Source organism: Chelonia mydas, chromosome 2 (genome assembly GCF_015237465.2).
Source record: "Chelonia mydas isolate rCheMyd1 chromosome 2, rCheMyd1.pri.v2, whole genome shotgun sequence".
NCBI lineage: Eukaryota > Metazoa > Chordata > Testudines > Cheloniidae > Chelonia > Chelonia mydas.
This window is the reverse complement of record NC_057850.1, coordinates 203,364,826-203,378,003: the sequence shown is the minus strand read 5'-3', so window position 1 is coordinate 203,378,003 and position 13,178 is coordinate 203,364,826. Positions and strand designations below refer to the sequence as shown.

The following is a 13,178-nucleotide window of genomic DNA, read 5'->3' as shown; positions in this document are numbered from 1 at the left end:
AAACAGTATTGGGGAGGAGGGGTTAACTGGCTCTACAATTACAAAAGTAAAAATAGAACTGATAATTAAATTATTAACTGAAAATTATTTGATCACTTTTGTTCACGAACAATTTGCAAAATACTCAAATTTATTCATTATTTGAAAATAATGCCCTGATGCTACAAACATGCACATACTTAACTTTACACACAAACAGTCCCAGGACTATTCACAAGTGCAAAGTTAAGCATGTGCATAAGTGTTTGTGGGTTCACGGCATTATTGCCCTCATCCAGCACATCACTTGTGTTGTGTCCCAATCTTTAAAATTAAGCATGTGCTTAAGTGCTGTGCTTGATCAGAACCCATTTCCCCCAGACAGAAATAGTGTGAAAATGGTTCATTTTGAATATTCAAACTTCAAAACTCATACTGCATAGCTAAGTCTAGTTGACAGCAATATTTGTTTCTGCTCCCTGACTGAATGACTTCTGCAACTATCCAAACAACAGAAATTGCTAGTGTTGTTGCAATGGAATAAATAAATTCAAGATTCACTATCAGCAAACATTTGAGCATTCAAGCTTAAAAATTCACTTTCACAGATCTTCATCCTCTAGTGTTCAGACATTCATGGATAACAAACAAAAGAGAGTCACAGGTATGGCTGAACCAAAATTCACTTCCAAATTCAAATAAATATTAAAGCTACTTTTCCCTTCTACCAGTCACACTCAACCATAGTACTGTCGACTTAAAAAATAAAAATAAAAAAAAATCCAGGAGGATTATTTACTTACTTTCCCTCAGGCTCTTCTAGAAAATAGGTATCCCCTCTGACATCTGCTACCACCCCCCATCACCCTTCACACACACAAAAATTGAATCAAAACAAGAATACCTATTCTCCTGTGAAGAATAATTACTTTGATTTTTTATATTCCAGTCAGATTTGCCTCTCTCGTATCAAATCATGAGACTGTTAATGCCATTATAATGCTAAAAACTAATAAAATTGTCAGCCAGTTGTGGTTTTAATTAATATAGTTTCCTGGAGTTGTAAATAATTAGCCACAAAAAAAAAATTGATAGCAAATAGTCAAAATAATTAGAGAATTTCCATTTCACCACAGGCCGGTAGGGTTTTTATGAAATGAAGCTTTGTTGCATCTTCATGACACACCCTCTTTAACAGGGAACATTAAAAGGCAGTAATTTCTGCATTTATTCCAAATGCAAAGCGAGGCGGGGGAGGGGAAATAATTGCTATATGTTATTAGATATCTCTGTACCCATGTTCAAACTTGAATATTTGCTACTGTGTCTGTCAAAACAAGAAGTTTATGTATAGATATATGCAGTTTGTAACAAATGAAATGTTACTGTTGCATAATTGTACCTAGGATACAAAGAGCATTGTCCTGAATTCCAATCTGTCTTCATGTGGCAACAGATTTTGCTCTTCGTTGCTAAGGTGTAGCAAGTACAGTTGGTGCAGAAGCTATTTGACTTTCAGATGATATAATTTATGCAATATTGTAGAATATGCTTTGTCCTTTTGCCAAAAGATATTCATAATAAACAAAGTGCGGGGGGAGAGGGGAGAAGAAACACCACCTCCAAAATCAATGCATAATAGGGAACTATCAATGGAACAGTTCTCCATATGAATATTTATTTAAAATCAAATATAAAATTAAATATTTACTTCTAAAATTATTTTGAACTTTTCAAAATGTCACACACTGAGGTGTTATAGCCAAAAAGCTATAAAATGAGAAATTCATAATCTGCTGAGTTATTGACACTCAGGGTTTCTGGGTGAGATTTTAAGTTTTCTGAAGATAATCAAGTGGCTCATTAGCACAAAGCATGGATCCTGAGTCTAAAATAACTTAATTTTACACTAAGGAAGAACAAAAGTAAAGTCTCCATGAGAAAGCTCAACACACTCCTCCAGAACAGGCTGCAGCAACATGCTGCTTTAACCCCTTTTGGGGCTGAGGAAAACGGTTGTGTTGATCAACCACACACCTTAGCTCACCAGGGGGCTGGGTCTGTATTCTGGCTTCCTCCTGTGAGAGTGCTCCAAGAGGAAGAGACTTCTTTTGCCTTCTACGCATCCTAGGAAAGCCAATATTTATCACTGAAATCACTATTCATGGCCTCAATAGTTGGGCACCAGCTGTTAAAAGTAGCTGTTCTCGCTGCAGAGAGGGTTCTTATAAATTTAAGAAGTCTGATATACAAAAACCAAAAGGCCATTAGAGCTTTATACCATATAACAGAGACCCTTTAGGCCAGTGCTTCTCAGACTGTGGGTCAGGACCCCAAAGTGGGTCACAACTCCATTTTAATGGAGTCGCCAGGGCTGGTGTTAGACTTGCTGGGGCCCAGGGCCAAAGCCCAAGCTCCATCACCTGGGGCTGAAGCTGAAGCCCAAGATCTTCAGTCCTGGGCAGCTGGGCTCAGCTTACAGGTCCCCTGTCCAGGGCTACAGCCCTTGGGTTTCAGCTTTGGCCAGCTTGCCCACCAGGAGCAATGGGGCTCGGGCTTTGGCCGCCCTGCGTGGGTGGACTCAGGCTTCAGTACCCTCTCCTGGGGAAAGTAATTTTTGTTGTCAAAAGAGGGTCGCGGTGCAATGAAGTTTGAGAACTGATGCATTAGGCTTTTCTGACATCTATCCAAAGCCTGAAAATGGCTTTATATTTGTCAGTTCACAAAGTTGTTCTATTTCTTTGCACATTATCTTTAAACAATATTCCATCAACTTAGAAACGTGTGCTAAATACCCACAATAACCAAGTAATACTTAGCATTTATGGGGTACTTACTACATTAGGTCTGATCTTGCAAGCAAAACCCCCACAGGAGTTAACAATGAGAGTTTCTACCTGAGTAAATACTGCAGGATTAGACCTATACTCTGTGTCCCTCTACTGGGAGGCGGGGGTGAGGGAGCCCTGGACTAATGTGGCTCCAGCCAGCACAAACACCCCATATGCAGAGCCCCAACCCACACCAGAACTTGCTCTGTGCCTGTTTCCCTTCAAGAGGTTAAAGAATTTGAAATTGAGAACTGGCATGGCAGAAAGAGGAGAATGCTGAATTGATTAGAGAGATTTAGGGGTAAGGAAATGTGTTTTAAATTTTAAAAAAGCAAAGCTTCCAAACTTGTAACTGTAATCACCTGCCTTATTGGCTTGTGTGCTACATCTCTTTCCCCGGCCTTCATCTGTCTGTGTTTTTAGGATTGAACACTCTTTGGGGCAGGGAATGTGTCTTCCTCAGTATTTGGAAAGTGCTCAGCACACCTCAGGCATTACCATGGTCTATCAATAATCATGCTTAGACATAAGTGAAATAACTTCAGCCAAAAACGTGAAAGTATAAAACTGGAGAACCAGTTAAGACTAGGTGGAAAATGTAACCCCATACCTTCAAAGTTACCAAAAACCACTTGGGCTTTAAAAAACAAAACATGTCAATCTCACCTAGTTTGAATCTTAAGTAACCACAAACCAAATAGGCTCTGGAAAAAGGCAGTTACCTTACAATATAGAAACAAAAATACAAAATATGGGTTCTCTTCTTGTTATGATTCCTAAAATATAGTAGGACCTTTTAAATTCATAGTCCAACATAATTTTTGCAATAAGAATGCTCTTTAAATATGAAACAAAAAACCCCAAAGAATGTCTATGCTTCTTTCATACTTTATATAATTTTAAATTGGCCAGGCAAATTTAATCCACTATTTATTTCTGTTCCCCTGCTTGGCTAGCCCTATGAAAGGTGAGTGGATTGTGCCTACAGTTGCATCTTTTGAGATTTTGCATAAGGAGCTCAATGTCAGTCTCACCCTTCCCTGACTGACAGCAGCAATGTTCCTCAAGTATACAGCAGCCTCCTGCTTCTCCAGAACAGCTAATAGTACACTAGTCATTCGGAAAATTGCTGCATACCATGTTTGTTTCTCTTTTAAATTCATTACCTAAGAGACACGATAGACTCTCTTCCAACTGGAACCCAGGTCTCCTGAGTCACGACAGTGACCCACATCATTAATCTGAACTAGAGTTGCCAATTTTGGTTGGACGTATTCCTGGAGGTTTCATCACATGACAATCTTCAATTAAAAAGATTAATCTGGCAATCCTGCAGGGTTGGCAACCCACACCTGAACTGCAATACATATTTATTTTATTGTATTTATTTATTTTTACCTGGAAGGTTCTACATTATATTATGCAGAATTACTAAGTTATCATTAATAATTACAGTGCCTAAAAAAAAAAATGTACAGAGAAGAAGACATGACCTAAGATTGTAAACAATCTAATTTCAGACATAACTCCATGAAAAGATTACCAGAATAACGAATGCCTGCGGAGAAAAAACTAGAATTATGTGAGTACCTAAGTGCTTTTTAAAGTATAAAATAACATTTTAAAGGGTCTTTTGTTGGCCAGTTTCTTGTATGGCTCACAATACTAGTGCATCTTGAGGAGGCATCTGATTGAGGGGAGGTTAGTAAGCCCAGCACACCAACGCCACCAAGGCGTTCCAGGAGTAAGGGCAGCATGGTGCACCACACACAAAGGATTGGAGGAGAAATGAACAAACAAGGCAGAGGCTGGCACTGTTGGCATAAATGAGCATAATGTGCAACATAAAAGAAAGTCATTTTTACACACACACACAAACACACACACACACACATCCTCCTTTTTCACAAAGGATGGCCTTTGAAATAAGGAAATGTATCACTGCAGAATTCGTATTTTCACTCCAATGATTTCAGGTGGTGTCTTATGAGTAAGGCTATGATTCGGTCATGGGCATTTTTAGTAAAAGTCAGGGACAAGTAGCGGGGCAATAAACAAATTCATGGAAGCCCACGATTTGGGCTTTACTTTTACTAAAAATACCCTGGGTGGGGCAGGGACAAAGAGCGCATTGTTGGGGCTTGCAGCTGCTCCAGCCCCAGAGGCCCCGGAGCTGGGTTAGCTGTTGGTCAGCTTTTCCAGCAGCTACTGGTCCAGCAGCCACCTGGTCCAGCAGCCAGACCTGCCCCAGGAATCCGTGACCTACCTGACAGAATCATAGACTTATTTATGAGTAGTTTGCAGCAGAGTTTTGTTATTTCTCAAATCCTATACTATCTAAGCTGCAATCCAGTGCTAAGAATGTTACATCAATGCAAATCCTGCTGTTTGTTGGAGAGCAAGATTAAACGGAGGTTATCAAATTCAATAGGTGCATTTATAAGGATGTTGGGCAAATGTGCACCCCCACCTATTGTATAGAGATGTAACATCCATCCCTTTGTCTGCTCAGCAATATCTGTACAATGCCTCATGTACCATTTACTGTGACTCATTTACCACATTTACTGTGACTTTGTCCTCACCCATAACTATTTCACATTTGGGGACAATATATACCTTCAACTCAGCGGCACTGCTATGGGTACCCGCATGCCAACATTTTTATGGCTGACATAGAACAACGTTTCCTTATCTCTCGTCCCCTAACGCCCCTACTCTACCTGGGCTACATTGAGGGCATCATCATCTGGACCCATGGAAAAGAAGCCCTTGAGGAATTCCACCATGATTTCAACAATTTCCATCCCACTATCAACCTCAGCCTAGACCAATCCATACAAGTGGTCCATTTCCTGGACAGTACTGTGCTAATAAGTGATGGTCACCACCCTAGACCTGAAACCTACTGACCACTATACTTAGCTACATGACTCCAGCTTCCATCCATGACACACCACACGATCCATTGTCTACAGCCAATCTCTATGATACAACCGCATTTGCTCCAATCTCTCAGACAGAGACAAACACCTACAAGATCTCTATCAAGCATTCTTAAAACTACAATACCCACCTGCTGAAGTGAAAAAACAGACTGACAGAGCCAGAAGAGTACCCAGAAGTCACCTACTACAGGACAGGCCCAACAAAGAAAATAACAGAACGCCACTAGCCGTCACCTTCAGCCCCCAACTAAAACCTCTCCAGCGTATCATCAAAGATCTACAACCTATCCTGAAAAATGACCCCTCACTCTCACAGATCTAGGGAGACAGACCAGTCCTCGCTTACAGATAGTGCCCAACCTGAAACAAATACTCTCCAGCAACCACACACCACACAACAAAAACACTAACCCCTTGCAACAAAGTTCGATGCCAACTCTGTCCACATATTTATTCAAGTGACACCATCATAGGACCTAATCACATTAGCTACGCCATCTGGGGCTCATTCACCTGCACATCTACCAAAGTGATATATGCCGTCATGTGCCAGCTATGCCCCTCTGCCATGTACATTGGCCAAACCAGACAGTCTCTACACAAAAGAATAAATGGACACAAATCTGACATCAGGAATCATAACATTCAAAAACCGGTAGGAGAACACTTCAACCTCTCTGACCACCCAGTAAAAGACTTAAGGGTGGCAATTTTGCAAGAGAAGAGCTTCACAAACAGACTCCAATGAGAAACTGCTGAGCTTGAATTAACATGCAAACTAGATACCATTAACTTGGGTTTGAATAGAGACTGGGAATGGCTGGGTCATTACACATATTGAATCTATTTCCCCAGGTTAAGTATCCTCACACCTTCTTGTCAACTGTCTAAATGAGCCATCTTGATTATCACTACAAAAGTTTTTTCCTCCTGCTGATAATAGCTCATCTTAATTAGCCTCTTACAGTTTGTATGGCAATTTCCACCTTCTCTGTATGTGTGTGCGTATATATATCTTCTTAGTATATGTTCCATTCTATGCATCCGATGAAGTGGGCTGTAGTCCACAGAAGTTTATGCTCTAATAAATTTGTTAGTCTCTAAGGTGCCACAAGTCCTCCTGTTCTTTCATTTACCACTGGCTCACACATGAGTTGTGCAAACTGAACCTGACATTTTCATTAATGAAAATACTTGCACAGGATATCAGCTTCATAAAATCCAATAAACAAGCACTTACACTTTGATTTACCTTCTCAGCAATCACATGTCACCGTTGACAGTCCTCCTGCACCAGCGGTACCTAAGGACTTTGGTTCAGTTAAAATGCAAAATGACAGCAAAAAACCAAAAACAAAAAAATCCATACCCAAATCTCAACAGGCCAAAAGCAGGGACATACCTTTTAACCCATTTACAAAAGATGCATTGGGCTTTGAGAGCCAAGTTACCTGCAGTCCCACCCAAGCCTCTCACTTTCATGCGATTACCATCCCATGTGTTTAATCATGGAGCTTTCCTCCTGCAGATCCCAGTCAGTTTTCAAAGCACTGCCAAACCTGAGACACCAGTGTATTTAAAAAAGAAAACAGATACAAAGCAGCCAAGCACTAAGCTAAGGGCTTGTCTACACTGGTAATTTACAGCGCCGCAATTTTCTTGCTCAGGGGGTGTGAAAAAACACACCCCTGAGCGCAGCAAGTTTCAGCGCAGTAAAGAGCCAGTGTAAACAGTGCACCAGGTGGTTGGACTCGGGCCTGCACAGCAGTGTAGATGCTGTAGCCTCAGGTTGGGACCCAGGGTTCAACAATTCCTAACCTGGGGTTACAAATGAGTGCAGATGCTCAAGCCAGTGGTCCTCAAACTTTCTGTCATGGCCCCCCTTACCCATAATGCGATCAGTCCATGCTCCTCCCGGAGAATGTCATATGGGACTGTCAAAAGCCTTGCTGAAGCCCAGGTATACTACATCCACTGCATTCCCCTTATCCACCAAACTTTGATAAAGTAGCTAGAAGGAAATCAAGCTGGTTTGGTATTTGTTCATGATAAATCCACACTGATTGCAAGTGATCGCCCCTTCGTCCTCCAAGTAGTCACCAACTGAATGTTTTATACATTGCTCTAGTAGCTAGTAATCAAAATATAGCCATTCTACAGGAACAGCCCTAATGTATTTTTATTTATTTTCCATTTTATACACAACATAAAAAGCATCTATCCAGATCTTTAAGTGCCTCTGACAAATATTTAAAATGCAATACAGGTCTTAAGAATACCATACCACCAATCGGCCATTCCCCACCCATAAAACCAAAATTATCCAACCAAAAAATAAAATTAAACAATGCCAACCGTCCCCAAAAGCAGGGCCTTCCTTAGGAATACGCAGCATATGCAGCTTTGTAGGGCACCCAAAAATTTGGGCACCCCTGGGTGTGAGTGTCCACCCTACCGCCTCTTCCTGTCTCTGTTCTGACCCTTCCTGCAGACTCCCACAACTAACTGCTGCAGCCTGGTGAGTCTTCCTCCGGAGGGATCTAGTAACCTAAAAGTGAAAGAGTCTTCCAGCCTGCCAGACCTATTAGCACAACACTGAAACTGTTAAAGAGCAATTAACATGATAATGAAGCCATTTAACAGGCATTTGCCAACCCCCAGGTATATACTGTTAGTTTCTGAATTTACTGACAAAAACAGTTGTGCATTCCTGTAATATTTTCTCAGAACATGTTAGTCTACAGGACCTTAGTTTAAATTTGCTTTAAAAATGTTTCATTAGCGAGTTGCTGAAGATTATAAAATCACATCTCTAAAAAAATCCTTGCACAGATTTTTAAATGCACAATCTGAGTATTCATCTTTAGCCTAAAATGCTCGGATCTTCAGACATAGTTTTTTAAATAAATCCTTCAAAAGACCACCCTTATCTAAAATAGACATTTTAATTTTAATTACTATAGTACAAAAAACTTGCTTCCAAAGTCTTCCTGTTCATCCCCTTTTCCCCTTCACCCCCCTGTTGAAGAGAACCCTTAAAGGGACAACACCCCTTTTTTCCCAGGTAGCTGGACAAAGTAGTTTCTCTTTCTTTATTTCTGACTATTTGATGAACTAGTTTTAAGAGAACCCTCCAGCAAAAGCAGCACCTTTGTAAGATACAAAATCCTGCGTTATCCCTAAAACCTTTGGAAGCATGTTTTTATGAAATTTCACCAACTTTAAAAAATATATCTATTGTTATGGAGATCACACAAAGTAAATTAGTGTTTCCTTTTTCTAAAAGCAATGAATATTGTTATGAACACACTAAACCTCTGTGACTGATTAATTTAAAATAATGTCTTTGTTTCAGTGAGTTAAATATGTAGTAATCTGGAATGATTACTTTATGAAGGCTTAAGAGTACATTTAAAGTATAAAATAATCTTAGAAATACTGATTCAGAAAATGTAAAACAGAGAAGAGCTGCATCAAGTATTCCATAATATTTAATGTTGTATAATCAGCAGGACAGCTGACTTGACCTTACTACAAAGTTTTTGCAAATAAATCTCTGACAAACTTCAGGGTGTATCAAAAAACCCCTGACTGACATTTTTTATTCGCAAATTTAGTGCTCTTGATTAGGTACCTTCTGCATGTCCAGTCTTCACCATCTGGCTGCAGTGGAAAACATGCTCCATTTTCTTTAGAAATGAAATTGCAGACGAGTGTTTTTTTTCGAATGTCATTTGCTTCATTTGGGTTCAGGGATTTGTCTGGAAGAGGGTGAGTAGGGAGGGGGAGGGAGGAGAAGAGGGAGACAGTGGGGAGAGGATGGGGCCTGGACAGAGTGGGGCATGGCCTGGGGAGGAGCAGGGGTGGAGTATGGGCAGGGCCATAGGCAGAAGAGGTGGACTGTGGAGCTAGCCTCCCCAAGTGGCAGCTTCACCCACTGCCCATGACAGCAGGGGAGAGCGCACACCCAGCGTGCACTGCAGTCTCCTTAGGCAGGGGCCATATTCACAGAGCCAAATGCACTGGTGCTGTGCATTCTACATGAGGGAGAGGGTACGGGCGTCTCTGCAGGGAACTGTGACTCTCCGCCACCATGAGGTGGGCTGGGCAGCTCAGTATCCTTTCTGCCTCATCCCTCCCCCACTGGGCTGCGAGCCTGGGCTGCCATCAGGCATAGGGGCACCAGTTTAATAATACTGTGTAGAGCCCCATAAATCCTAAGGATGGCCCTACCCACAGTTATCCACCCTAACCTCCTTCCTCTATCCAAAACACCTGTGTTAAAAATCTTTCATGAAGTACCATTTGCCAATAGCCTCCCACATTTCTAAAGCACAGGACTCTGGCTCAAGTATGTCGACTCATCACAAGTAATTTGAGGCAGTCGCACAAGAAATGACGTAGTCTCTCATGTAGGCAGAGGAATCTGAGCAGCAGGCACTTTGTTCCAAAGGCAAACTGCGAGTCATTTGGGACACCAGAGTACAATTTCCAGTTAACTCAAACAGTAGTACTGAGGGAAAGGCTAAATATTATAAGATTCGCAAAGAAAAAAATTATAGGAATCAACAATACCTGTGCTGAATCTTTCACAGAGAAAGCTTTTAGGGTTTCTAGCTATTGAAAAGAAAAAAAACAACATCTCCTTTCAACTGGTCACATTTCAGTCTCTTGTTTCATATGATGTCATAATCCTGCTTGTTTTCAAGCCCACAAAATGACTCTTCTAGCTAAAACAAGGAAGACTTCATATTTTAGTGTAACAAACCAGCAAAAGAGTCCCCACTCATTTCAGGCAAAGCAGGAACCCTAACAGTAGAGTTACTAATCCCGACTGTTAATCATTTTAACATCCAGAAGCTTTGTATAGAGCTAGGATATTATAATAATGTTTAAGTAACATTACACTCAAGAATCTTTTTGGATTTAGTAATTTGATGTATGATATGAACCAAATTAAAGTAATTTTTAAAGGGACTGTCAATGTAATTCACATTTCCACTTTAAAGACATATATAAGCATAGGGTGTAAAACTGTATGCTTCCATGGCAGCACACAGTATATTTTGTTTCATAAGATGTTTTTAAAACTATTACTGCCATTGAGTGGTTTATGTTTTATGACCCAGATCCTCAAAAGATATTTAGGTACCTATATGGATAGCCAACCCTAAGAGATGGATTCAGGTCTGGTGTAAGTGGCAGCAACTCCACTGATTTCCATCTGAAAGAAATTCAGTTCAACATTTTGAAATCCACCTATTAGTACAGTCAATCAATCAATAAATGAAGTCTTCCCTAAGAGCCTAAAATGAAGTTACATCCTTTGCTATTAAACTTCAAAAACCCAGAGTACTGGGGACTTCAGATCATTTTGGGCCATATCTTATTCCCACAGGTAATTTTACTATTTATTAGTGGTCAGAGTTAAATGGTGGTTATTCAGAAATCAGTAGAAATTACCACTTTCAAATGATTATTGTTCTCAGAAAATGTACCCAGTGTCAACCCTCATATCTATTAAGATTAAGTTATAACAAAAACGAAGTATTTGCCACTGACAGTGCTTTTAACCCTTAAAACACTTTATTAATGTAAAGCTAACTGTACTGGTAGGTAGGGAGGTATTGTCCCTATTTTATAGAGGAGTACAGAATCTCAATCCTGCACAGAGCTGGGTAGAGCTGTGTGGAGAATGAAAATTCCATTTCATGAAGGATTTAAGATTTCAAAATTTGCTTTCATTCCAAATTGGAACAAAACTAAAATTTCTAAATTCTCTGCAAAGGAAAATTTGAAGGAAAAAAATAATTTCAGGTGGAGCAAACTGTTCCATTTTAACCATGCTGAAATGTTTCATTTTGATTTTGAATTTTGCATAATACAAAAAAAAATGAAATGTAAATAATTTCAAAATAATCAAAACATTTCATTCCAAAAATGAAAATATAGGTTGTTGGAACATTTTTTCCATTCTCTCCCCTACCACCTTCCAAAACAAAGGTCCAGTGAAAGTGACCTGATTTCACACAAGGTTTTGATTTTGATGTAACTGCATATTCTCACAGAATATGGTTCCATCAAAGTCTCTCCAACTACTTCTCGTGGCAAGTACTTCCTATGTGGTAACTTCAATGGAAGTTGAGTGTGCAGAGCACCTCTATCTAGGTTTTTATATTGGGCCCAAACTATGAACACCGCAAAAGACTGGGCCCAAAGAAATTAATTTATTGCCATCAAGAGCATCAGAACCAGGACTAAAACTCCTATACAGGAACTCGTCACTTAACGTTGTAGTTATGTTCCTGAAAAATGCGACTTTAAGTGAAACGATGTTAAGCGAATCCAATTTCCCCATAAGAATTCATGTGGCGGGGGGGGGGGGGTCCAGGGAAATTTTTTTCACCAGATACACACACACACACACACACACACAGAGTATACGTTTTAAACAAACAATTTAATACTGGTACACAGCAATGATGATTGTGAAGCTTGGTTGAGGTGGGTGCAGTCAGAGGGTGGGATATTTCCCAGGGAATGCCTTACTGCTAAATGATGAACTAGCCCTCAAGGGTTAACTCATCGTTGTTAATGTAGCCTCACACTCTAAGGCAGAAGGAAGGGGAGACAGCATAGCAGACAGAGACACACACCGTGTGTGTGTGTGTATGTGTGCGCGCGCCCTCTGCTCTATAGAAGATGGGATAAGCAGGGTGCAGGAGCAGGGGGGAGGGAGCCCCCCCTTTCCCCATCCCCCACAGCAAGCAGGAGGCTCGGGGAGCAGCTCCAAGGCAGAGGGCAGGAGCAGCACATGGCAGTGGGGGGAGGGACAGCTGAACTGCCGGCAATTGATAAGCCTGCTGGGCAGCTGCTGCACAAGGAACTTAGGGGAGCTGTTAGGGGGGCTGCTGGTCCACCCTAGTTCCAAGCCCCCACCAGCTCGCTCCAATGGGCTGCTCTTCCTGCAAGCAGTGGACAAAGCAGGCGGCTACCAAACTACATTACAAGGGAGCACTGCGCAACTTTAAACGAGCACATTCCCTAATTGATCAGCAACGTAACAATGAAACAATGTTAACCAGGACAACTTTAAGTGAGGAGTTTCTGTATTTGTAGCTTCCTCTTGTACCTCTTCTCTTTCTCAATTTAAATATAAAAGTGTTGTTTCTCTTAAACAACCATAGAAAGAAGAAAATAATTCAGTTTTGATAATCTCATATAATTTACCACAAAGTCTTCAGTAAATATATGTGCACTTTATGACTCAGTAACATTACCACAATTATCTTTATTTATAGCATGGGAGAATATTTGATACTGCTACTACTTCTACTGTGGATTCTTCCTCCACCACTATTTTCCTGCCATAAACTCTCTTATAATATACTTTGAAATTAGTGAGCAGAAGAATTAGGTC

The 13,178-nt window shown here is 40.6% G+C and overlaps 1 protein-coding gene across 6 annotated transcripts in view; it reads right to left on the bottom strand.

Annotated features, from left to right (window-relative positions):
- RAPGEF5 (Rap guanine nucleotide exchange factor 5) overlaps nt 1–13,178 on the bottom strand; it is a 216,142-nt gene that overhangs the window by 185,680 nt on the left and 17,284 nt on the right. The window contains exon 1 of one of the 6 annotated variants that reach the window (XM_043541064.1): nt 10,334–10,465. The exons of the other annotated variants lie outside the window; for them this stretch is intronic. The gene's annotated coding sequence lies outside the window, so the exon portion shown is untranslated. Of the gene's footprint in view, nt 1–10,333; nt 10,466–13,178 lie in introns of those variants that run through there. 6 annotated transcript variants of the gene reach the window in all.